Genomic DNA, 22254 nt, shown 5'->3' with positions numbered 1-22254 from the left:
ATTGAATGAAGGGTCATTCCACCTATTCCGAATGCTGCTTTACCCGTAGGTGCGCAAAGAAGAACTTTTAAGGAACTTGGATTGGATCAAGGTGTAGAATTGTAACGATGGTTAAGAGCTTGATATATTGCAAATATCAAACGACTCTTTCCTACACCAGCACCGCCGCCAATAAACTCATAAAATGGGAGATTTGCTTTTAGGTGGTGCATCAAATGTGTCAAATAGGTTCTTTGCTTAGTATTTAGACTTTGAACTAAAGAAAATAATCCCTCAACTGGAATTAAAGGGGGTAATTTAATAAGCCTAATATTGCAATCAGATTCAGTGCCATTATCTGTTGAATCTTCGCCATGCAAGTCCAGCAAATTTATATTTGGATTTAATTCTGGAAGTGCCAACAGTCTGAACTCATTTTCCACGATAGGTAGTTCATTTTGAGCACCTTCGTCCAAGTCTATTTCATTATAAAGACTTTCTAGAACATTTTCAAGTTCTCTTTGCTCAAAACCATCATATTTTCTTTGATTTTCCTCAATTATAATACGATGTGTTATGCAAGTCTGCTCATTATCGTTTTCAATGAGATCTTGCTGTTCATTCCGCCAAGGATAGTAAAGCATTAACATTTCGCGGAAATACTCAACTCTGGCCAAATCTGGGTTAAACCTTCTATACCAAATAATACAAGGTTTGGTACGTTTTTTCACAAAACCGCTACCGTCTTTAAGAGGTTCTGAAGTTCCGCTCTAGGTTTTACCATTCGAACACGTTCCTCAGGTCGAGAGGTATTTATAAATATTTCTGCATTACTTGCTTCCGAAAGATGGAGCCCAATGCAGCAATATACTGCTTCTTGTGCAGATATATCTGTGCCTGATATAAATTTGTGACCTATATGTTTAAGTTTTTGCTTAATAGTATAATTTCTAGCATTTACCTCTGATATAGCTTTATTTAAGAGCCTAGAAATTCCCCTGTTAGACTTGTTAATATAATTAATTATAAATGAACAGCAAGTCCAGTAAATATTGGATATCCATATTTGCTCTATGGAGTTCCAAAATCAGAGGATTATAAGCGTTTAAAAATCGATCCTGTAATTTTCTTTTTAGAAAAATTTTGGGTTTTGTTAAACTTGACCTAAGGGCTAACAAATAGTCATCAAAAGACATATTTATTCAAGAAGTGTTCAAAATCGTTTAAATTAGAAATGTCTTCTGTAGTCATATTTGAATTTAAAACGTTTTGAATTTTGAAAAAGTTTTTCTTGTGTCTTTCTGAATTTTGACTTGTTTCTGTAAGAGGTAACAGTATTTGCGTTGAAGATATTGGTGGATATGGTATACCAAAACGACAAAACTGTTGTCCTCTTATTACCCTAGTACAAGACCGACTGTGGTTATGCTTTTGATAACCCAAATAATTTCCTAAGTGGCTAACCGAACCATCTGTAGAAATATAATTGTCAATAAAACTAATGACATCAGGGAATGTCTGAGGATCTTGAAGGTTGATCCTGGGAGCATTATTAAGCCAATACATGACATGTACATGCGGGGAACCTCTCTGTTGAAACTCCACTCTCCAGTAGAAATTTGTAACAAAATACTCTCCAAAAATGCCGGCGTTATCTTTAAAAAGCTTAAGAATTTGTCGATAGCGGTAGTCAAAATATCTAGCACAAGTAACCGCGTCTGACCGAATTAAGCAATATCTATCTTGGGTTGTTAAACTGTTGGCTTCCTCTTCCGAAATATCTTTAGAATCAACAGTTTTAGAGAGGATGACCAAAAGCTCAACCCACTGAGATTCTGCAGCCGATAAAGTGATAAAGAAGGTTGGAAGCCCAAATTGGCGAATCATAGCGATTGCCTTTTTCTTCTCAGCTTCCCAGTGCGCAGGTAAAGACATAACACCTTTCAAAACCTTGTAACCATCATCGTGTTGAATCAAGTTTTGAACAAAGTTTTGAACAAGTTTGGTTATAGTCTAAGTTTTCTACAGGAATATTGTCCAAAAGAGTTTCTTGACCGCCTGGATTTAGTTCTGAAGGTAAAGACCCGTGGGAGTATTATTACCTGAGGGATTATCATGAGAAGTTTGTGCCGCATGAAAAGATTGAATCAATCGGGAATCCTTTGCAGATACAACAAACGGAACTTCTTCTTGGTTATTAAATTCTGAAATCCAGTTTTCATTAATATGTATATTGTGCTCACGATAGAGAGGGGTATTTACTAAGAACTGCAAAGCTTCCATAATCTTTGCGGGACGTATGGTATCGATCATGTAATCATGATTGTATTTCAAACGCCTTCTTAAGTGAATTTGTATAACATGAGCCTCATCAAAGGACCTTGGTAGAGATGTCACAATATTGTTAACAGAAATTGGTATATTAACAACAGCACCTTTGAGCAAACTCTGACCTTGATAGCCTAACGGACGGATTGTCATAAAAGGCAATCTAGGCATTATGAGACGTTCTCCAATTGGGGTTAAATCTTTCAAACAATCCGGTATTTCAGGAAAGTCTAGACCGTTAGCTAAACATATTTTTGGAACGTTCTTTTTAACAATCGCATTTTTGCATGTAGCACAAAAATTGTAATTTCCATCTTCTGAAGGAAATTTTTGCATTAAAAAGAAGGCGGATGCAGCATTCGGGTGACCTTGCGCAATAGTTTCGAAATTTAATTTGTGAACTTGGTGTTTCTCTCGTTAATCGGATTCCTTGGGACTGCCTTTGGTTTTCAATTTGTCTATTGAGTGGGTTATCTCTACGAAGGCGAACTTGACCTTGTCTAAGACGTCTCTGATTCAAAATTTCTGTATTCAGTATTTGCAACTTGCTCAACAGATCGAACCTCGGGGTCTTCACGCCGAGACCTATGACCTCGAGTATCTCTTATATGCTCTTCAGAGCGAATTTGCGGATCTTGCCGCCTTGTTCTATGTTGAACAGTATTTGCAACGTGAGACTTTTTGTATACCTATATATTACTTAGCTATTCACTAACATAATAATACATAATATTTAGTTATATTTATATTTTAGAAATTAGTAGTTTATTTCATTGTATTGAAATTAAGTTCTCGAAAAATACCTCCGTAAATTACTTTTGTTAAACGCTTTTTAAAGCAGGGATCTATGGTACCTATTTTGAACTGTCTCTCATGAAGGCTTAATTAACAATAACTTACATATAATTAAGTATGGTATACACATATGTAGAACAGGTATGTAGATTTTCTTCTTTCTGTCTTAATATCTAAACCTTTCATAAGCTGCCAACGGCGCTAGGTAAAAATGTAATTTTCTTGAGTTTACAGCTCACCTCATGACCTTCATATTAAAATGTGTCGCAAAACTGAAATAATAGATAGTAGCATGTAAACTGATGGTATCGCAGTTTATCTATAACCACATAAAAAGGGTCTTTAGCCCTTTTGATACTACATTACTAATATTTATTTCACGCAATTTTTTCTAGAAAAATTTTTTTGCCCTATACAAAGTCCAGCACTCTAAGAAACTTTTTGAGCATTGTTGTCTGGTATATTTTATAATAAGTTCAAGATGATGGCTGAGAAAATATACCTAACCACTGATTATCACCAAATATTAGAAGAAATATATGTATATATCTATCACTTTAGGTGATGCAAACAACTCTTTGGTGAACAAAACTATACTCTGTTGCAACATGTTGCGAAAGTATAAAAATGTTGCGAAAGAATTCAACATTCATTACTCGATTATTATTTGGGATCTTATTAACTTATGTTTTTGATCATAGATTTATTTTGTGTCAATACTATCCGAAATGTTAACTTTTATAAAAAGAAGCTATTTAACTCAAACATGGTATATGTGATATAAACTGAACCAAATGGGTTAGACTTAATATGTGGGGTATACGAGGTTGCTGTTGTACCAGAGGAGCGGAAATCAGTATATTAGAGTTATAAGGTTTAAACAAAGTCTAGACTAATTTCATTCATATGCAGCAATATACATGATTTTTACGAAAAGCTGTCCATTTAATTTAATTAAATTATCAAATTGACGAAAAAAATTATACCATAAGTAATACATGTGAGCTGGGAAAATCAAGGACCAGAAAATTCCTCCAAACCGTATATTAAAAAATGTTGAATTAAACATCCATTATTAAATGATATCGTGATTAAATTACAATCAAATTTGATATCTTCTTGACTTATATTAAAGGCCATACTCTTAGTCTCAGTTTTATTGCTTGAAGTGAGATATACATAAGTATGAATGTGATATTAACTCAACCAAAGTGGCTCAATTTTATATTATAAGCTTAGGTGGCAAACGTCAACCAGAGAATCGGAATTCATTATATGAAGGTGTGATGTTTAGACTTAGTATATACTAATTTCATTCTAATTCATCGTCAAACCACATTATTTTTAAGAAATCTTTTCCACTTAATTTCGTTAAAATATCACGTTGATCAACCGGAACGGTGTAAAGTCAGGTGGAAAGACGAAAATCATATATATATTGGGGATAGAGAAATATATTAATTTTGACATTGCTCAGCTATACTCGAGAACATATTTTGAAGCAATTTTTATATATAAAAAAAATATTAATACCCACTGACCGACATATTCGGCATAAAACTGGTTAGAATAACGAAAATCATTATAAGTAGTATATGGAATTTGAGGGTAGTATTAACCCGATTTTATTAATTTTTTCCAATACCACATACTACTAACCTGCCACAGACTAATAAAATGCTCCCACTGTTTCATTAAGGTACCTCACATACCATCACCAATCAAATGGAGTAAAGTCACACGAATGTTCGAAAATCCTGATATTAGTTACATGGGGGCTAAGGAAAATTTTCATCCGATTTGATCTTGTTATGAGTAAAGCATGCTCTCTCATTTTCATTGAGATAACTAACATATGCGGTATAAAGTCACGGGGAAGTTCAAAAATATTTATATTAGATATATGAGGGCTACAAGAACTATTGATCGGATTCAACCCATTTTTGAAACAAAGACATACTATTATCTATAGTTTCATTTATTTATTCTATTATATGAATTTCAATTATATATCTTACACAATGGCCGATATTTACGGTAAAAAGTCAACTATAGGTACTGGGGTCCACATATTCATTACCTAGGGGCTTGAACAGTTTTGGTTCGATTTAGAGAATTTTTGGTCACAAGGTGGCATACTTTAAACGTATTATTCACGCAAAGTTTTACCGCGATACAACCATTGTTGCTTGATTTGCATAGTGGAAAATGAAAGAATCAGATGGGATTAAAAATGGTATTATATTCGAAATAGGCGTGGTTGTAATCGGATTTCGCTCATTTTCATACTATAATATAGAAATATAAGAAGAATGGTATGTAGCGAATTTGGTTGAAATCGGTGAAGCAGATCCCAAGATATGGGTTTTCACCTAAAAGTGGGCGGTATCACGCCCACTGTCTAATTTTGAATGCGGTTCCTCTAAAGTCATCTCATACCATCCCTGAGATAAAATTTAATGTCTCTGGCGTGTTTAGTGCTTGATTTATCGCGCTTTTAGTAGTTTTTAACAGTACCTTTACATGGGGAGTGGGCGGGTTGTCACCCGATTTCACCCACACCGTAGGTAGAGGTGCTAAAAACATTTGCTCCCAGTGAATTTTGTTATTATAGCTTTAGTAGTTTAGGAGATATGCACATTAAACCTATTAGGGGCGGGACCACGCCTACTTAAAAAAATTTTTTAACTGCAGATGCCCCTCCCTAATGTGATCTCGTGTACCAAATAACAGTCTTGTATCTTATTGCGGAGCTTATTTATGACAATTTATTTGTTTTTGATCAGTGGCGTTTTGTGGGCGTGGCAGTGGTCCGATTACGCCCATCTGCAATACCAACCGTCTTACTGTACCAAGAAACATGTGTGCCAAGTTTCATGCAGATATCTCAATTTTTACTCAAGTTACAGCTTGCACGGACGGACAGACGGACGGACGGACAGACAGTCACCCGGATTTCAACTCGTCTCTTCATCCTGATCATTTATATATACATAACCCTATATCTAACTCGATTAGTTTTAGGTGATACAAACAACCGTTAGGTGAATAAAACTATTATACTCTGTAGCAACATGTTGCGAGAGTATAAAAATGAGAAGGTTTACAATTTTTACAACTCTCTAGTTATACTCTCGCAACCTGTTGCTACAGAGTATAATAGTTTTGTTCACCTAACGGTTGTTTGTATCACCTAAAACTAATCGAGTTAGATATAGGGTTCTATATATATAAATGATCAGGATGAAGAGACGAGTTGAAATCCGGGTGACTGTCTGTCCGTCTGTCCGTCTGTCCGTCCGTCCATCTGTCCGTCCGTGCAAGCTGTAACTTGAGTAAAAATTGAGATATCTCTATGAAACTTGGTAGACATGTTTCTTGGTACCGTGAGACAGTTGGTGTTGCAGATGGGCGTAATCGGACCACTGCCACGCCATCAAAACGCCATTAATCAAAAACAAATAAATTGCCATAACTAAGCTCCGCAATAAGATACAACACTGCTATTTGGTATTTTTTTTTTAAAGTGGGCGTGGTCCCGCCTCTAATAGGTTTAATGTGCATATCTCCTAAACCGCTAATGCTATAATAACAAAATTCACTGGAAGAAAATTTTTTTAGCACTTCTATTGACGGTCTGAAAATAGTTGAAATCGGGTGGCAACTCCGCCCACTCCCGATATCACGGTACTGTTAAAAACTACTAAAAGCGCGATAAATCAAGCACTAAACACGCCAGAGACATTAAATTTTATCTCTGGGATGGTATGAGATGACTTTATAGGAACCGCGTGCAAAGTTAGACAGTGAGCGTGGCACAGCCCACTTTTAGGTGAATACCCATATCTTGGGATCTGCTTCACCGATTTCAACCAAATTCGCTACATAACATTCTTCTTATATTTCCATATTATAGTGCGAAAATGGGCGAAATCGGATTACAACCACGCCTACTTCCCATATAACACCATCTGATTCTTTCACTTTCCACTATGTAAATCAGGCAACAATAACTGTATCGGGATAAAACTTTGCGTGAATAATGCAATTAAAGTATGCCACCTTGTGGCCAAAAATTGTCTAAATCGAACCAAAACTGTTTAAGCCCCTAAGTACTAAATATGTGGACCCCAGTGCCTATAGTTGACCTTCTACCGAAAATATCAGTCAATCCACAAAGAAATCTCAAACGAGTATACTATTTGACTTTGCGAGAGTATAAAATGTTCGGTTACATCCGAACTTAGCCCTTCCTTACTTGTTTCAAATTTTTAATTATCTCTATCTTAAACATATTAGTATATGCATGCATACATATGTATGTATGTAAATGTTAACATATGCAGGCTGATAACCGTATACAGGCATACATATAACATATACATGCATGCTGCAAACAGTCACCGACGTAAAACCGTAGACCGAATCAGCTGATACGACATATCTTATGAGAACCAAATGTTAATGAACACTTACCACCGCTTATACCGTGCGTGAGTGAGAAAGCAAACTCTTGGAACGCATAGTTGTCAATATCGCTATTTTGTAGTAATTAAGAAATAAACTTATATAAATATATATATATTTTAAATATTCTTAAAAAAACTCAAAATCACAGTCGAATACATATGTTTATAAATAGGTAAACTATCTTTAATAGTTGGATTTTAGTTTTGAGCTTTCCGTTTGAGTTTTACAAAATCATGTATACAAATTGAGCAATGGCAACATTGGTCAAATGAAAACAAAAGAGAACTACTGATTTCTACATTGCCACTACGGACATAACTTTTGATAACTTAAAGATATTGCACTGGTTCAAAAAAAACCAATGGTTGTAGCGTTCACTTTTATTCGACAGTGTAGTCCCATAAGAAAAGCCTCGTAATCATAGACACAGTTTGTTACTTATGTACATATACGTTTACATACATAGGTGTGTATATGTATATGTATATAATGTAAACATAGTAGCCAGCTTTAAAAGCTATCGCCGTTCTTTAGCCTAATCTTTCTTCGTAAATGCATATGTACGTAGGTACATATATATTTATATGTATGTGAGTATATATGATAAATACAATATTTATAAGTATGTGCTCACATGCACATATGTATGAATATACATATGTACATTTGTTCTTGAACAAATGGGAGTATATTTGTATGTCTGAAAAATTTTCTTTGTTTTTCGTTTTGCTTGCACATCAATAAAAATTCTAAAGTATTTTTGCTGATTTGTACCAACTAACCGTCAAACTGGCACGACACACATTGATATTGCATCATAAGAAAAATATGGGGGAAAAAAATTGTACACGAACATACCCATGTACCCCATAGGGGAGGGATACTAGTTTGCATATGTGTATATAATTAAATTCCGAGAAATATATTATATTATATTATATTCGTAATTCTTATTTAAACCAAGGGATGTAGAGCAGGTTCGCTTCCACGCGGTGCATCCTGGATAACGCTAAATGACCTGCGGCCTTCACGGCCTCTTCTAGAACTCAACCCTCGTCTTGGCCTCGTAGCCGAAACAACCTTGGGACCATTTAAAGGCGACTACCTTTCCAGGAGACGGATAGCGGCTCTGAGTGGGGACCCAATTACAATGAATGCTAACAACTTTATAACCAAGGACGAGGGAGGAAGCGGGTCGAAACCGACCTCTTCAAAAGTGGAAAGTTCCCTGGGGAGGCATCCTAACCTATGGGGACGAAACCGCCTCCGCCTAAGGGTGAGAAGAAAAATTCCGGGGGTGCCCGGCTTACCATCACTAGGGGCGGTAACGAGGGGGAGTGGGCAGGAATCTGCCGACTGACAGCTTAGGCAGGGCAGAAGTGCGCGGCGGAATCGCCAGCACTAGCAGCGGAACCTCTGTTAAGTACATGGAGGGCTTTCTGCAAGGAGCTCTCCGTCAGTCTTAGTTTCAGGCTACCGGATCACTGTAGTGTTTTTCAGGCGGAAGTGGCTGCTATCAAGGTGGCGGTAGAAGTACTGCTGCGTAGTGCAGCCTCGTTTGTAGAAGTGAGCATCCACTCCGTTAGTAGCGCGGCAATACTAGCTTTGAGCGCGCGTACCGTGCAATCAAAGCTAGTCAAGGAGTATCTGTCCTCTTTAGAGATAGCGTTTGGCTATTTCAACATCAGGCTGTTTTGGGTGCCTGGTCACAGCGGAATCGCTGGAAACTGCAAAGCCGATGAGCTAGCCAGGGGGGGCACCTTTGCCCCGCTCACATCGGAATGGGATCGGGTTGGATCTCCGTTAGCGTCTTGCGCTCTAGCTTTAGATCAATGGACCTCGCGTGCACTCAGCAGACGCTGGTCGACGACCAAGCCTCCTGGCCAAGAGTGGATCGCAGGAGGTCGGGGAAACTTCTCGCCCTGAGCAAAGTGCATCTCGCCGCTATGGTAGGAGTTCTCACTGGACACTGTCCAATGGGCACTTATGCGGTACGGCTTGGTGTACTACCCGATGCTAGTTGCCAAAGTTGCATGGAGGAGGGCGAGGTGGAATCATCCCGGCACTTTCTCCTCCAATGTCCGGCTTTCGCTAGGCTGCGATTGAAATATCTCGGCAATCACACTTTTGGCGGACCTGAATACTTATCCGAAATGGAAATTGGCCGTCTTAACAAGTTTGTAGTAAGCACAAAGCTCGTCGACTTGTAAGGGTCTTTTGATCCAGATTATAGGAGTTTTATAGGTATCACAACGGACCGGCGTCTTAAGCTGTCCAAGTGGGATCCTTTCTGGGATCGACCTCCTAACCTAACCTATTTAAACCCTATTAAATCATTAATTAAATAAACAAAGATCCCTTCACTTTTTGTTTCAAAAATTGAGATATTTTACGGTCCTATTACTAGGTACGTCATTAAATGCTCTACTGTACTCAGCTGTACCGTTACAAGTCATAGTCGAGTTGTTATTAGTTATCTTCAATTTGTCAGATCTCTTTGAGCGCTGCCCTCTACAGCTCTCTACAGGTATAACCACAAAAATTACAGTACAAAATTTGATAAACACAAGGTATTTGTTTATTGTATTAATAGTTTAAGATTTGAACTGTATTATAATCTTTCTAAAGCACGTTTGACGTGTCTCAGACATAAGGGCTTGTTATCGCAAAACTTCACTGTATTTGAACAGCGTTTGATCGATTCGTCACTCTATAATGTTTCGATATTAAAATATTACTATAAATCTGTTGTAAATATTCACAACACACCCAAAATTTTCTGCTGCAGTGTGACCAATATTACAATCTATGATGTCTATAATGCTAAATACGAGTTATTTGCTTGTAAAATATACGTGAGAATTTCTGTAAGATATACATATGTACATATGTATATACTAGGAATAAATGTATATAAGTAGATACATATAGTATATATTACATGTTATCTAATATCTACATACATGCACTTACATACATACATATGTACATATATTTATATGTTTAAAAAGTTGCCTCTGTCAAATAATCTTCAAAATGAAATATGAATAGCAGCCACAGTTCGAAAACAAATCTTCTGCGCAGCTATTTCGAATTTCTAAAAATAAGCTCACCTTGAAAAGTTTTCGATATATCCACTGTTCTATTGCGGCTGTATATATTTTTAATTTATCAGAATTTGAAGATTCAGAGATTCTATACTCAAATGTGCCACAGATACTAGGACAATTTGTTAAACAATACCGCGCTGCCTCTATTAATCTAATTTTAAAGATATTGCTTTGTTGCAAATTTTTGGCACACTCTTCGCTGAATATTCGGCTGAAAAATCCGTTAAATATTATTCTTACTTTCGTTGTACTTGTATTATATCATATACAATCATTTGCTTTGCTTGATTTAATATTTTTTTAAGACAATACTTATTTCCACAAATCACATGCCCTAATTTGATATTCAATTTGTACACTTAAATTTATAAAGATAAATTTGGAAGGTAATTGTGAACTTTTATGCAAATGGGATTTGTTCTCAAAAAAGTATAATATACTAATAATTTTCGTTTACACACTTTTTCGATTGTATCCTTTAGCTCTATATTTCCGTTTAGTCCCAAATAGTTTTATTGTTATCTGTATTCAGTCAATTCGACTTGATCAAAATAATTATTTCGGTTCTTTCGAACATAGAGGGCGATGTTGTCTAGGCGACGATTTTCTCTCAACTAAAGGAATTTATGAAAACCACTGTGAAAAGTCTCAAAAATCTATTGTGCGTTTCTCGCGGTTATCGTTGCATTTTTCACCGTTCTCCCTGTTGCTTTTGCTCATTTTTGAATTTATTTGTACCTCAGAACCAATAAGCGTTCTTTGCGCTATAGTAATGATTCGTTTTAAATATGTAAACGTGAATATATATCTTATGCATATTTATGTATATGTATGTATGTATATACTTATGTATACTTATTTATTATCGAATATTCTTGAATATTATATTGTACATTTGGTGCATGCCCTGAAAGCGACCGGTTTGAGCATGTGGGAGACCATAAAATCCAATGCAAAAGAGAGTCGCGAAAATTCAGCGGAACCGCGAAAAGTTCTTGCTTGTCCCTAACAGTGTATCTCTTTCGAAGCAGTTAACGTGGCAAATTACAACATATTTATATCCACATATTTCCTAAACGTCTTCATATACATACATAACATACATACATATGGTACATATCTATGTACAATATTTACTTATGTACATACGTTTATAAAGAATGTAATATTCTGGCTGTCATTTGTTTTCAGTTTACATTTGATGCTATACTGCATCAATTGATCAGTAGAATTCATATACATACATACATATATACTTACATATTATTCGCTTTTCTTTACGGACATTTATACGCACATACTTATGTACCTATGCATGTACTTACCACAACAACACACAAATATGCATACATATCCATACATTTAAGAGCAGGGATTTTTAAATTGGGGGGCAAAAGTCAACACAAACTCTGTTAAAATTTAATTATATCTTCCCATATTTGCCAAAACTCCAATCGATTGTCATGTTTGTACTGACTAGCATCAAATCATTAAGGCAAATAATAACAGGCATAGAAAAGCACCTAAAGTGAAGCTAAGGACTAACTGTCGTGATAACAGAATAAACGAAGATCTAACTTTATGTATTGTTTTATTTAGCTTTGATAGCATATTGAGTTGAAGTTTCTCAATTATCTCACGCTAGATAAAATACCGCTTAGACTAAAGTATGTAATAGTTTACTTCAGGAGTTGATCGTTATAGCCAAAACTAGATATAGATTATACCTACATACATACATACATACATATGTATGTATAACTTGAGTCAAAAATTAACATAATTGGTGAAATTTCCTTATACTTAACGTAATGACTTTTGTGCTTTTCTTTGACTTTATAAGCCCAAAATGGTTAAGGAAGTGGTTAAGACGTTTGTTTAGGCTTGTGTGGATTATGTAAAAACAACGTACATATGTAAATGCACCGTCAGTGAATTATTATGTGCTAAATATTTTTATTTGATTTTTCCCATCTTTTGTGTTCACTCCTGTTATTTTGAGGTCAACGTATAAACGCAAAATAAGTATGCATTTTTGGCAGTGATTATACAGCGATGTGGATCCATCAATGCTGTTGTAATACAGCATTATGTTTGTATTTATTTATATATAAAATTTGATTGGTTATTATGCACGCACTATAATTTATATTAGTATTTATTCACTTTTTTTACATAAACTCACTAAAGGTAAGTCCTTTTAGGTGGGGATTTTACAACATACATAAGTATGTATGTAGTAATAGGCACAGTGGTTTAATTGGATTTTCTAAATTTGAACAAAGTTCATTTTGAACTGATTTTTAACAATTTCACTTCATCTCTTTTTGCCACCGAAAAGTAGGAAATATGAAAAGTAAAACTGCAAAACGAAGTCAGCGGCACTGGTTCATTTTGTGAGCGAAGGAACGATATTATTTACACAGCGAGAAAGTTTGTTTATTTTCTCGTTTGTTTGACTTTATTCGCGTTAATTGCTTTCTGGCGACTTTTGTGGATCATTGGTATTATAAAAAACATAATAAAAACTGCTAACATATCTGTTTCGTTATGCTTCTTTCACACTATGAAATCTAAAAACGTTCACACTTACATCTCAAGGCAAAAGAAAGAGCGCACTTCTGGTAAAAATAAACAAATCTACCTGAGAATAATCAAATGCAATACAACTGTATAACCGAATAAGCGCGAACACAAACTTCTCTCGACAGCACTTAGGAAGCGAATGGTGAATAGCCGAAATGATCGCGTAGTTCATTCCAATCAACTTAAACGGTTTAAGTTACTAAAGTTACTGAAGAGAGCAATACGACACACACACATGAACATTTGTTCATTATAACATATTATTTTTTCAACTCCTTCTCAACCACAAATATTGACTTCAAGATAATGTAAATATATAACATGTACAGATATTTATTATAAATATCTGCAAACAAACCCCACGCTCAATCTTCAGAAGGCCTATAAAAATATTAAAGTTTTCGACTTAAGTATATCCCAAATTTGATTGGAATTGGAAAAGATATGATTCCACAAAGTCTGTAGATTGTGAGATACATAAGTATGTAAGTACACTCCTGATAATAAAAAATTAAATTGAAAACGTTTTTGCATTTTAGTGATTTACTGGGGTTTTTCGAAAACACCATTATCAAATTTCAAGTATTTTCATTTCTCAATATTTGTTGGGGTTAGAGTGGAAAAATTTACAATAATTGAATTGAATATTATGTTTCGAGTAACTGGTCAAATAAGTCAATTTAAAGTGAAAACGAGTGTTTTGACTACAAAGCAGAAAATATACATTATTGCGTTTAAAAAGCAACAGATGACAAATGTTGCTCAAAAAAATATCTGAAAACTGACTATGCCTTCCGCCAGCCTAAAAATGGACATCGAAGTTAGACGAATCAACAGGAGGACAGGGGATTAGTGCGAATATCTTTGAGAGACCACTTCCAGAAATAGCGGCATAGCTTAAATTAATTATTTGTAGAAACCCCGCTTCTTACTAAAAAAATACGTCTTACCTATCTAAATTGATGCAAAGAGAGAACAAATTGGTCCGGAAATGAATGGACTCGAACTGGCTTTTTTCGGACGAAAACAAAATAAATCTAATTGCACTAGATTCGGGAGTCATGGTTCGTCCCAGACTCAATGAACGATACAGTGATTAATGTGTATCAGAAAACTGTAAAACATTCGGCATATTATATGGTTTGGGGAGATATGCAGTGTTGTCAATGTCCGGGTAATTACCCACTTTTCGGGTAATTCAACATTGATCGGGTAAGTAAGCAAGTAATTCGATTTGGGTGGGTAAAACCGTATAATCAGCCTAATTAGGATGAAATATTTTTGTATAAGTAAAATTAACGACAAATGATTTTCCTCGTATTAAAATTTATATAATATTTTACCTCTTCTGAGTTATTATCTTGAATTATGTCAATTGGTCTTTGTCCTTCACCTGGCGCTATAACTAAACGGTTATAGTCTAAGTTTTCTACAGGAATATTGTCCAAAAGAATTTCTTGACCGCCTGGATTTAGCTCTGAAGGTAAAAGACCCGTGGGAATACTATTACCTGAGGGATTATCATGAGAAGTTTGTGCCGCATGAAAAGATTGAACCAATCGGGAATCCTCTGCAGATGCAACAAACGGAACTTCTTCTTGGTTATTAAATTCTGAAATCCAGTTCTCAATAATATGTTTATTGTGCTCACGATACAGAGGGGTATTCACTAAGAACTGCAAAGCTTTCATAATCTTTGCGGGGCGTATAGTATCGATTATGTAATCATGATTGTACTCCAAACGCCTTCTTAAGTGAATTTGTATCACATAAGCCTCATCAAAGGACCTTGGTAGAGATGTCACAATATTGTTAACAGAAATTGGCATATTAACAACAGCACTTTTGAGAGAACTCTGACCTTGATATCCTAACGGACGGATTGTCATTAAAGGCAATCTAGGTATTATGAGACGTTCTTCAATTGGGGTTAAATCTTTCAAACAATCCGGTATTTCAGGAAAGTCTAGACCGTTAGCTAAACATTTTTTTGGAACGTTCTTTTTAACAATCGTATTTTTGCAAGTAGCACAAAAATTGTAATTTCCATCTTCCGAAGGAAATTTTTGCATTAAATAAAAGGCGGATGCAGCACTCGGGTGACCTTGCGCAATAGTTTCGAAATTTAATTTGCGAACTTGGTGTGAAAACCATAATCCGCCGCAGCAAATACATATATCAGTAGGGCCCTTATTTATATTTTGGAAAAAATGTTTTTGAAATCAGTTAAATTGTCACTATAATCATTTTTTTTGCATTATTTTCTCTCGTTAATCGGCTTCGTTGGGACTGTTTTTCGTTTTCAATTCTACTAAGGCAAACTTGACTTTGTCTAAGATGTCTCTGATTCAAAATTTCTTCCCTCATACCCCTCCTACTAAGCTGTCGACGTTGTGTTTTTCTATCACCCTCCTCTCTCCTTATTTCTGGATTTCTTCTTGCATGTTCTCTTTGCATTTGATCACGAATGCGCTCTAAATTCATATACTCAGGATTTCTTGCGCGAAATTCTCTATGATTCCTAGTGTTCCTACTTTGCTCATCATAACGTACCTCGGGATTTTCTCGACGAGGCCTACGACATCGAGTATTTCTTATTCGCTCTTCAGAGCGAATTAGTGGATATTGCCGTCTTGTTCTATGTTGAACAGTATTTCTCATTTGCTCAACAGATCGAACCTCGGGGTCTTCACGCCGAGATCTATGACCTCGAGTATCTCTTATTTGCTCTTCAGAGCGAATTTGTGGATCTTGCCGTCTTGTTCTATGTTGAACAGTATTTGCAACTTGCTCAACATATCGAACCACGGGGTCTTCGCGCCGAGATCTATGACCTCGAGTATTTCTTACTTGCTTTTTAGAGGGGATTTGCCCTATGTTGAACAGTATTTAAATTTTGTTCAAAGACTGTACCTCGAGATTTTCCCGCCTGGTTCTATGTTGATTTGTATTGATAATTTGTTCGGACAGACGTACATCGGAATCTAGTCTATGATTAGCGTGACTTACAGTATATTGTGACCTCTCACTATCTCTATATAAAGAGTTTACACGTAGAACTCCCATACGTCTTCTATTCTGAAGACGACTTAGGAATATAAATTTTCTACTTAATCTAGGCTTAATTAATAAATAATAAATGGCTTAATATATAAAATACTTATATATAACACTTATATAATTCCGTCTGTCCGGGTCTGAAAAGTTGGATCCTAGGTACTGCTCTCTTTCACTGTAATTGAATCCGTGCTATGACTCCTTTCCTGTTCGGTGTATAGGTACTATGGTATACTGGTGCACATATGTATATGTGTTTGCTCGCCACTGTATATAATACCGTTTTGCTTGCCACTGTATATAACTATAGTTTAAATACTATATAACTAATACACTGAAATTATTTTGAATAAAGCACTTTGCTGGTCAAGAAATCTAGTGTAACTGAAACTACAAACACAGTGTACTGAGATCTATTATACTCTTGCAACATGTTGCTACGGAGTATAATAGTTTTATTATGGTATCTCAGTATCAGATTATTTAGTTATATTTATATTTTAGATATTAGTACTTTATTTCATTGTATTGAAATTAAGAGCTCGGAAAACCCCTCCGTAAATTGCTTTTGTCTAACGCTTTTTAAAACAGGGATCTATGGTACCTATTTTGAAAGGTCTGCTACATATAATTAAGTATGGTACACACATATGTAGAGCAGGTATGTAGATATTCTTCTTTCTGTCTTAATATCTAAACCTTTTATAAGCAGCCAACGGCGCTGGGTAAATCCTAAAAATTACTTAAAAGTAATTTTCTTGAGTTTACTTTTTTACATTGTTGTCTGGTATATTTGTTTCAACATGATGGCTGAACAAATATACTTATCCACTGATTATCACCAAATATTAAAAGAAATATGCGTATATAGAAATCTATATCTATCTCGATCAGTTTTAGGTGATGCAAACAACCGTTTGGATAACAAAACTATACTCTGTTGCAACATGTTGCGAAAGTATACAAATGTTGCGAAAGAATTCAACATTTATTATTCGATTATTATTTGGTATCTTATTAACTTATGTTATTGATCATAGATTTACTATTTTAGATAGATACTATTTTTTCTCTGAAATGTTGACTCTAACAAAAAGAAGCTATTTAACTCAAACATGGTATATGTGATATAAACTGAAGCAAAGGGGTTAGATTTTATATGTGGGGTATATGAGGTGGCCGTTGTACGAAAGGAGCGGAAATCAGTATATTAGGGTTATAAGGTTTAAACACAGGTCTAGACCATTCATTCATATGCAGCGATAAACCACATTATTTTTAAGAAAAACTGTCGATTTAATTTCATTTAATTATAAAATTAACGAAATAAATTATACCCTAAGTAGTACATGTATGCTGAGGAAATTCGTGGATCGATTTCACACATTTTCGGCATTAAACTGTTGTATATTTAATATTTTACGTTTATATAAAGCCAAACTGAAGTTTGAATTTTTTACTTAAAGTATGTTGGAGCTAGGGTCAATATATACCCGATAATGGGTACTAGGGCGGAACCAAGAATTTTATACTCTTGTAATTCGCAAGAATCAAAGGCCAGGAAATTCCTTCAGGTGTGGCAAACTTGAGAAAGAATTAAACATCCATTATTAAATGAAATCGTTATTAAATTATAATCAAATTTGGTATCTTCTTGACTTATATTAAAGGCCATAAACTTAGTCTCAGTTTTCTTGCTATATTTTAGTTTTAGTCAGCGAAAATTATATTAAAAACAAAAAACATCTTGCAGTGAGATATACATAAGAATGAATGTGATATTAACTCGCCGAAAGTGGCTAAATTTTATATTATAAGCTTGTGTGGAAAACGTCAACCAGAGAATCGGAATTCATTATATGAAAGTGTGAGGTTTAGATCAAGGTATATACTATTTTCATCCTAATTCAGCGTGAAACCACATAATTTTTAAGAAAACTTATCCACTTAATTACATTAAAATATCACATTTTGATTAACCGGAACGGTTTCAAGTCCAGAGGAAAGACGGAAATCATATATATATTGGGGATAGAGAAAGATATTAATTTTAACATTGCTCAGCTATACTCTAGCATAGAGAACATATTTTGGAGCAATTTTATATACATGTATGACCGATATACGAGAAGTATTATAAGTAGTATGAGGGCTTTAGGAAGTATTGATTCGATTGAATCCATTTATTGACACAAACATGCTATTATCGAGAGTTTTATTTATTTATTTTATTATATGAATTTCAATATTTTCGGTAAAAAAGACAACTATAGGCACCGGGGTCAACAAATTCAGTACCTAGGGACTTGAATAGTTTTGGTTCGATTTAGACAATTTTTAGTCACAAGGTGGCATATTTCAGACGCATTATTCACGCAAAGTTTTACCCCGATACAATCATTGTTGTTTGATTTGCATAGTGGAAAGTGAAAAAAATCAGATCCAATTTAAAATGGTGTTATTACAATGGTGTTAATCTGATTTCGCTCATTTTCGCACTATAACATAGAAATATGAAAATGTTATGTACCAGATTTTGTTGAAATCGGTTAAGCAGATCCCAAGATATGGGTTTTCACCTAAACGTGGGCGGTGCCACGCCCACTGACTACTTTTGAATGCGATTCCTATAAAGTCATCTCATACCATCTTAGAGATAAACTTTTATGAATCTGACGTGTTTAGTGCTTGATTTAACGCGTGTCTCTTCATCCTGTTCATTTATAGGATATACATAACTCTATATCTAAGTCGATTAGTTTTAGGTGATACAAACAACCGTTAGGTGAACAAATCTCGTATACTCTGTAGCAACAGGTTTCGAGAGTATAAAAAAGACCAAGGCCTCAGCAATGGTTAAAAGTGTATCAAAAACATTTTTTAACAATTTCTGCGATTACCTTAGGATTTTTGGGTCGTTCGTTTCATTAATAATGGATGAATCTACAGATGTCAAAAATATGAAACAGTGTGTTTTTACCGATATATATTTCAACGCGTCAACTCAAAAAGTTTCAATGAATTTTTTTGACTTAGCTGAAACAGAAGTAGGTGATGCTGAAGGATTGTATTCTTTACCAAAGAATGTCTTGTAAGAAAAATATATACCTTTAAACCATTTAGTTGAATTATCTGCTGACGCTACCAAGGTTATGACTGGAGGACACAAATCGATATTTGCATTACACAAGAAAGATATTGACGGCATAGCATTCAACATATGTTCATGTCATTTAAGATTGAGATTGAGAAAATGTTGAAAGATCTGTGTTCAAACTACATTGATATTGCTTACATAAGGAACGACGACATTTTAAACCTGGATCACAAAACCGTCGACTGTTTGTCTCAATAGACAATATTTACGTGGGTCTTGAAACACTCGAAAGCTTAAGAGATTTGATTGATAATGGCATTGGAAGTACAAAAATCAGATATTGTAGAATTTGAAAAAAAAAAAATTTTATTTTTATATTGAAACAGTAAGTGAAATTAAAACAAAATTTGATTTTAGTGATCCTATGTATGGTTTTTTGAACATTTTAGAATCTAAAGTAGCAAGGTCTTACTCGTAAAGTCGCTCAGTATCATTTTAAAAAGGTTCCCTGTTTTACAAGTTCATATTGTACGTACTACAGGAATTGGACAATGAATGGAAAAGGTACGCATTATTGGATTTGACTGATTTTAACATTGATATAAATCTAGATTCCGAAGATTAATGGGGTGAAATCTTCAGTATGAAAAAAACACATAATGAATTTATGTTAAACAATCTAAAAATGTATACTTTTTACTAATTTTATTATTTTCAAATGTATCGGTTGAGAGAATTTGTAGTGACCTTAAATGTTAAAACAGATCATAGAAATAATTTATCAATTGATACTTTAAAGTCTATTTTGATTGCAAAAAACTTTTTATCCAAAGATAATGATATCATTAATTTTGAGCCTAATGATGAAATGTTAAATGCTAAAATTTGGGATAAAAAAGATGTTTTGAAAAAGTATATTTATGTATGTTACGTTATGACTTCTATAATAATTGTAAGTGTTAAATTTACAAAAGTATTTGATAAAAAAATTATAAAAGTATTAATTAAAATAAAGCATTGTGATCAATAAATATTCATTTTATTTTTTTTAATATTGCAAGGATGAGCAGCTCTTGGATTTGAGTTGGTAACAGTGTCGGGTAAAAACGGGTAATCGAGCTTGGAGGAAAAGGTAATCAAGATTTGTCCATCGGTAACACTGGAGATATTACAAGTTTTGGTATTGACGAAATAATAATACTAGATAGTACTATAAACTCAGGAACATTCGCCGAAATAATAAAAATAGATGTTTTATTTACCAAGATGATTCTGCACCGTGTCATCGCTCAAAGTTAAGAGTGATAACATTGACATTTTCTTTCATGAATGTTTTCATGTACATGTTTGTCTTCGACTCGCTTTTATGCGCTGCTCTCTTGCCAAAATAAATATGTACATACATGCAAATGCAACAACAAAGTTATCGAGTTGGATTCGTACAAGAAAGTATGCGGGTACTTATAATCGCTATCTTCAACGCTACAAATTTTGTTTTGCATATTTTGGACTAGATTTTATATTGTGAATAGCTCAAATGACAAGATATTGACATAAAAAAGGTTTAAACATAAGACTTAATATCAATTATAATTGTTTATAGAGAAGCAAACGAAGGCGTTAAAAACGATTTTGGATGTGGAAAGAAGAATCTTTGTATAAATTGGTTCATTCGCTAAACGCTACAACGCTTGCGCTTATATTGCTTTTTTCCTCTTTATAAAAAAATTATACCTTCTACACAATTTATAAAACAAGATCTCCATGGCAATGTGTATGTACATATGTATGTATATTCAGTTCCTACAAGAAAGGTATGGGTAAAATTAAAATAGCACATTCGAAAAACAGTTTTATAATGTCGTTCATAACCTTGATTCATTTGTTCATCAATTTTAAATAAAGGCGTGACCACGTCATCAACCAAATCAGACGGAATTTGAAAGTTTGCTATATGGGAATTTGGATCGGTTGTCATCTGTTTCACATTTTTGCAGTGTCTAATAGGAATGTTTGGGCAATCTTATATACAAAATTTGGTTGAAATTAGTCGTTCCCCAGATATAATATTTCAACTAAAGGTGGGCGGTGACACGCCCCTTATCCAATATTCACACCAGCCTAAACAAACTTTCTCTACCATCCTGGTTGTGAAATTTAATGCTTGTGGCTCATTTATTATGATTGTATTCAAAAAATCTTCAAATGTGGTACACATATGCGATATAAACTCAACTAAACTCAAAGTTTACACCAAATCATTATATATTCAGCACTAAATCACTAATATAATTTTTAGGAAAACTTGTTCACATAATTTCATTAAAATATCAAACATTTTGACCAACCCGGACGGTTTAAAGTCATCTGAAAAGTTGGAAATCACTATAAAAGTTATATGGGGACAGAGAAATGTTGGGCTTGCTGCATTAACTATTGACGTTGTTAAGGTATACCAGAGAACATACTTTCAATCAATTTTATAAATAAATAACTCACACACTGACCGACATATTCGGCATACGGTTTGTAAAAATAACAGAAATCATTTTATTTACATATGTGGTAAATGGGAAATTCACATTTTTCCGGTGTTAGGCTATAGTATAACCAATATTATACGTTCACTTACGTTTTTTAACGATATCTTACATATTGATCATAAATCGATATTATGAGTTTTAGGCACACATATGCACCGTTATTATACGCGCCCACTCAATTTTATTACGATAATTCACATAAGCGGCCGTAATATGCGATATAAAGTCATCCGGAAGTTCGAAAATCGTTTTATTAAGTATGTGGGGGCATAGAGAAGTATTCACCCGA

At 34.5% G+C, this 22254-nt stretch overlaps 1 protein-coding gene across 20 annotated transcripts in view; it reads right to left on the bottom strand.

Moving 5' to 3' along the window:
- The window catches only part of Zasp52 (Z band alternatively spliced PDZ-motif protein 52), a 76050-nt gene extending 62639 nt beyond the window's left edge, over positions 1 to 13411 (bottom strand). For 9 of the 20 annotated variants that reach the window (XM_036371994.2, XM_070108150.1, XM_036371969.2 and 6 more), the window contains exons 1-2: positions 11144 to 11311; positions 10686 to 10893 (exon numbers count right to left, since the gene is read on the bottom strand). The gene's annotated coding sequence lies outside the window, so the exon portion shown is untranslated. Of the gene's footprint in view, positions 1 to 7578; positions 7641 to 10685; positions 10894 to 11143; positions 11313 to 13275 lie in introns of those variants that run through there. The other 11 variants (XM_036372096.2, XM_036372041.2, XM_036372049.2 and 8 more) reach the window with 6 other exon arrangements.
- Positions 13412 to 22254: the final 8843 nt, after the last annotated feature.

Source organism: Bactrocera oleae, chromosome 4, assembly GCF_042242935.1.
Source record: "Bactrocera oleae isolate idBacOlea1 chromosome 4, idBacOlea1, whole genome shotgun sequence".
Lineage (NCBI taxonomy): Eukaryota > Metazoa > Arthropoda > Insecta > Diptera > Tephritidae > Bactrocera > Bactrocera oleae.
The sequence above is the reverse complement of the archived record's forward strand: the minus strand, read 5'-3'. Positions and strand labels throughout refer to the sequence as shown.